Source organism: Myotis davidii, unplaced genomic scaffold (assembly GCF_000327345.1).
Source record: "Myotis davidii unplaced genomic scaffold, ASM32734v1 scaffold917, whole genome shotgun sequence".
Classification (NCBI taxonomy): Eukaryota; Metazoa; Chordata; class Mammalia; order Chiroptera; family Vespertilionidae; genus Myotis; species Myotis davidii.
This window is the reverse complement of record NW_006288251.1, coordinates 476193-482542: the sequence shown is the minus strand read 5'-3', so window position 1 is coordinate 482542 and position 6350 is coordinate 476193.

Genomic DNA, 6350 nt, shown 5'->3' with positions numbered 1-6350 from the left:
CAACCCCGTCCTCAGCTGCCAGCCCTCTCCACGTGCGCTGCATCCTCAGCTGCCAACGCTTTTCATGTGCGCCACTTCCTTAGTTGCCAGCCCTTTTGGTGTGTGCCTCCGTACCTCTGCACTTTACTTCCGCACCTCCTCTGAGTCTCAGTGTGATTTTCTCTTTCCTTCTAGTTGTAGAATTTCCACTCAGCCAGCCTTCCTGTGGTTCTGGATGACGTCCATTTTGTCTTTTAGTTGTATTTTTGAATTTGTTGTGGGAGGCAGCAATTTCTGGTGTTTACCTATGCCGCCATCTTGGTTTCTCCTGTACACATTATTTTTTAATGTCTGCTATGTACCAGAAACTCTGCTAAATGCAATGCAGAAGTAGACAAAGTGATGAGGAGAAAAAGTTGGATCTTGAGAACAGAAAGTTGTGTATCTGCTGCTACTTCAACCAGATCAGGTCTGCTTTAATAATTTTGTATTTTGGACTTCTAAAAAATTTCCATGATCAAAAACCATGAAAATCATTATTATGAGTAATAATAAAGTACCAGAATATCTAATCTCTGAGCATATTAGTTACCTGAAATTTCACTGGATTTACATACATTTTTAGTCTTTGGTGAAGTTACATGGCTTTGGATTCTTCATTTACTGTATTATGTAAAATTCTCAGTGTCTTCCAACATATCTGAATTGCCATGGTTACCAAATTGAGGAATGTTTCAAACCAGATGAAATGCATTCAGTCTCTGGTACTCAGGAAAGGTCACAGACCTTTGAACAGTTACTTGTCCATTTTCATGAACCTCACACTTCTTTCTAAATATCATACATGGTCAAATAAAAGAGAATAGCTACAAGTAGCCTGGTTTCCTGTGAGTCTCCGGGATTACACTGGGGCTTCATCAGCAAAAGACTCACCAGCATCTGAGCTGCCAGCATAAACAATTTAGCACAGATTTGCAAACTATTTACTTAAGGTAGCTGCTAAGTGCCTTAAACTGGCTTAAGACTCACCCTTTTTTTTTCAAGCTGTGGGACATTGATTCTCACTTCTAGATTGAGAAGTGGCCAAAGCGGAGACCATAGACCTGCTGCTGGGGCTCAATCCACATCACTAGAGAAAATGTATTATTTTTCTAATTGTATATGTATGAGTTCAGCAGACATTTTCTTAAAGCATGAGGATGTAACTACTTTAAACTCTGTGGCCTTTAAGACCATTGTCACCATTACTGAACTTTACACTAAAGCAGCCATAGACAATATGTAAATGTGTGGCTGTGTTCCAATAAAATGTTACTTGTGAAAACAGTCAACTGGCCATATTTAGTTCATAGGCTATTGTTAGAAGACCTTTTGTCTATTCTATACAGTTACTGATCTTGACATAATGCCAGCCCTTAATTTTTGTATAATTCCTAACTATATGGGTTTTAATCTCTCTCTCTCTCTCTCTCTCTCTCTCTCTCTCTCTCTCTCTCTCTCTCCCTCTTTCTCTCTCTCTCTCTCTCCCTCTCTTCTCTCTCACACACACATGCACACTCTCTCTTCTTCCTTATTTCCTCACCCCCTGCCTGTATTATTACTCTCAGCTCTAGTGCCTAATATTACTCCTGTGCTGTGACATGATATTTATTTAGTTGGACTAGCTAATTTTCTGCCAACTATTCTTTCACCCGCTGTTTCCTTTCCTTTCTCACCCTGTATTCTTCATCAAGTACATTTAGTAAGGTAGTCATTGAATCAGAGGAGCAGTCATCTCACACTAACAATAGCTGAGTAGTTCACAATCAGAAACTTCATTCACTTTAAATGATGCAGAAAGCCTAACTCTTTGATTCCTAGTAATGCTGTACATAGGAGAAGTAAAGAGCATAATTGGAGTCAGGCTAGACTAGAGCCAAAGAGGCTTGGTTTCTAGAGACATATACATATCCCACATATATGCCTTAGTCTGAGGATCTTATCATTTGCTCCAGGGGCATGAAAGTTATTTGACTTTATAGTGGTGTAGCCAGTTACTGTATATGGTGACATGTTTACTGCTGCAAGGCCTATTATAGACTATTGCCATAGTCTGCTCACTTCTTTTCACCATCTGTAACAAGTGGGAGATGGGGGTCTGGGTATATTCCCTTTTTAATCATTAATCTTAACTTTTTTCCCCTATAACTTAATTAAAATGTGATTTTATAAAGACTCTGATTGAGTCATTAACAACCTAACAGTGAGCAGTAGTCTAAGGAAATAAGACCTAGGACGGAGAAAATTTGATAGGAAGAGAAAATCCAGAGCATAAAGCAATGCCTAAGATGGCCTGGTAAAATTATAGAAAGCTTCAGGCAGTCGAAGCTCAGAATGAGGACTCTGAGTACCTGAAAGAATAGAATAAGTCAATAGATAATTCTCTATCATAAAATTTTCTGCTAGGTTATACAGGTATGTTTTAAATATGAAGAATAAGAAAAGAGAGTTGGTATGTTTAACTTCAGTTTGAAAACTGGTAATCAAGATTGGCTCACCACAGTTTAAGTTATAACTAGAATGAATATCTGTTAAATTGTAAAGCACAGTTGCAAACCCTCCTATAAAAAGTTTTATTATGTTCCAGTCACTATGTCAAATGCTTGAGGCACACAGATGAAAATAAATACTCTTTCTCTATAAGGATCTTGCTATCTGTGTACTTATTTCTCTCCCACATGACTATTAAAATAATGTGATAAGTGCTACAATATGAATAAGTACAATGTGTTATATGAACACATAGAAGGGGCATGTAACTCTCATTTATAGTCAAGTAATGCTTCCAGGAATAAGCTACATTAACTTGAAAGTTGAACAAAATATTTCAGATTGAGGAAACAGTACAGTGATAAGCCCTAAAGTGGAGGGAAGAATAGCACATTCCTGGAATTGAAAGAAGTTCAGTTTGGCTGGAGATAGAGACAGCAGTGGCGGCAGACAGCAGTGAGGCATGGGTATGCTAAAGTAGCTGTCTGAGCTGGGTAAGCTAGCAATGCCAGCATTTGTGGAGTGAACACTGGCCCTGACTGATTTGGAAAAACATGAGTCTCACTGCTATACAAGAAACCTCAAGGATCCCTCCATAGGATGGGTCACATAGCCAAGTGGAAGTAATCAGTCTAATTTAGGCATAATGTCAATGTGACTTTATTTGCCATTATGCTCATGATGCCTGGGGACATTCATTTTATATTATTGATTTCCAGCCTGGGCATTAGAGCATTTGTGAGTGATAAAAATATATCTCACTATCCTTTGCTTATTTATAGTTGAGAGTTCAAAATATAATTAACTACTGAAATAAATGAGCAATAAGAGTGTGTTTTAGTACCAGTTGTGTGAGGGGATTTATCAAGCCCTCCAGCAAGGATAGTTCAGCTAAAGGCTTTTACATAAGATTTGTATTGATATACAGCATGGTAGGGCCCTAGGAGCTCATGGCTGATAGCTGATAGTAGCTCTTTCTTCTAGCATGCACTCATGGAATAAACTCTTTTTCATAATTTCAGACATTCTGATTATTACAGCATTTGGAATCTCATATTATAATTGTTAAAGAATAACGTTTACTAAGCACTAAAATTAGATTGAATTTCTTGGTCCTTTTAACTAGTTCCATTTTTTTTTTTTCATGCAGTTGTTCCAATGTGAGTTCTTAGGAATACTTGTTTCATTTGAATTGGGTTTGGAAACATCCTGTTAAGCAACAGGTTTCTTCATTATTGTAGTTGTTCTTGTTATTTACTTGTTTATTGTAGAACTTCTTAGAGGCTTCAATATGAACTCTAGATCTGCAGATGATGTCTGTATTATACGTGATCTGTACTCTACATAAGCTTGGAACTTCTGTAAGAGCTGAGTTTATGTCTGTTGTTCATTGCTACATCCCCATATCCAGTGCCTTGCCTGGCACCTATTAGACACTTTATGTATTTGTAAAATGAATGAATGCCCATTTTAGAAGGTGATGAAAAGCAGTACTAACATTTTGGTAAAATGTATGTTGGTAACACATTGATGCCAGAAAATATCAAGATGTAACAATAGAGAACAGAAAATTTTCATAGAAAAGTTAGTAGATGAGAATCGTGCCTAAATGAACTACTTCAGCTAAATACTGATTCTGTAATTTTTATTCTGTCTCTAGAACATTCTTCAGTTGTTATGTGGACATAAACTATGTAGTAAAAATATTGTATAATTATTAAAGAGTGATTTTTTTCCAAAATTCCTTTGGGATATTCAAAAAGTAAGTTTGCTTGATTGTTTGTTTTTGACTTCAGTAACTTCTCAAACAAAAATAAATAAAGTCTCCTGGGAATTAGGATGTTTTATAAGTAAGTTGGGTATGCATTCTGGATATCCATGCATCCTGGATGACAGATGCTGAGTTCAAAAACCTTTTGTCACTTTTTATTGGGAACATCACAATATGTTAATATGTCTTCTTATGATGAGAAGAATCACTGCCAGTTACTGATGTGAACAGACAACATCTGCTAATCCCAAAGCCCAGTTGTTTAGATCATGAAATGAAAAACCCTTAATTAAGTCCCATAGCCAATTTATAATCACTCATGCACAGGCATTCCTAAAAATTTTTGTAATAAGCATGCCATGAGTCCGTGGAACATGGCCTTCTGTGATTATTCATTTTAGGAACTCTATCACCATGAGTGAAATAGGTGTATCCTATTATTATTTTTATTTTATTTTGCAGAATAGAGAAAGACAGTAGAGGAAAATATTCTCAATTTTTTTTCAAATGTAGTGTTAATCTCGAATAGGCCTTAGCATCATATAAAACGGTGTGTCTATATGTTTTGGTAGGGAAGGTAATACATTTAGTATCCTTTTTTTTCTCTATAAATATTTTAAGATTTAGATATTGGAGTTTGTTTGCTTATTTTTTTAATTAGAGACAATAAAATAATAGCAGCAAGAACTGAGAAGGTGAGGTTGACATTTTTGCTGAGCCTAAGACATTATAGCTGGATATGGCCTAAAAGATTTTCTGGTCCATGAGAAATAATACATGGGCTTCAATTGGGATGCCAACTCCTATTGTTTGTTGCTACCTGAAAGACTGTGCTGAGAAACATCCTGGAATGGTCTTAAAGTAACTGGGAAATATTTTTTTTTTGATTGATTATGTGGAGAGGGATAGTATAGTCTAATGATTTTAAGTCTATGATCTACTTATTGCAAGTACTGTATATTGGGGGGATATATACACACAGAACTACATATAAGTGGGAAACTGCTGTTAGAATTATGGAGCAGTTTATGTCTGTAAAACATCAGCCTACTGATTAAGCAAGAGTTATCTCTTTTCTACTGTTAGACTTACTGCAGGTAAATGTTCTGTGACAAGAGCAATATGTTTACGTGCATGTGGATAATAAATGATGAGCTATAATTATGTCTTTAATACTTAATGTGTGGTGTTTGACACCTTTCAGCCACAGGGTATGCTAAGCAAGGTTTAAGAAACCTCCTTACACAATTTTTAAACTTTCTTTTTTTAAGTTTTGCTGTTGAAAGTATTACAAATGTCCCCTTTGTTTTTTCCCCCATTGACCACCTCCACCCAGCCCCTACCCCTTCCAGGCATTCACCAAACTATTGTCTGTGTCCTTGGGGTATACATATATGCACGTAAATTCCCCCATTAATCTCTCTCCACCCACCCACCCTTGCCTTCCCTCTGAAATCCTTGTCTGTACCATGCTTCTATGTCTCTGGATCTTTTTAATTCATCAGTTCATTTTGTTCTTTAGATTCCACATATGAGTGAGATCATGTGATACTTATCTTTCTCTGACTGACTTATTTCACTCAGCATAGTACTCTCCAGGTCCACCCATGCTGTTGCAAATAGTGAGTTCCTGATTTTTATAACTGTGTTATATTTCATGGTGTAAATGTACCACAGCTTTTTTATCCACTCATCTGTTGATGGGCACTTGGGCTGTTTTCAAATCTTAGCTATTGAAATTGTACTTCTATGAACAAAGGGGTGTATAGGTCCTTTCTGATTGATGTTTCTGATTTCTTGGGATATATTCCTAGAAGTGGGATCACTGGGTCAAATGGGAGTTCCATGTTTAATTTTTTTAGGAAACTCCATACTATTTTCCATAGAGGCTGCACCAGTCTGCACTCCCACCAGCAGTGTACAAGAGTTCCCTTTTCTCCACATCCTCACCAGCACTTTCATTTGTTGACTTGATGATAGTCATTCTGACAGGTGTGAGGTGGTACCTCATTGTCATTTTGATTTGCATCTGTCAGATGATTAGTGACTTTGAGCATTTTTTTCATATGTC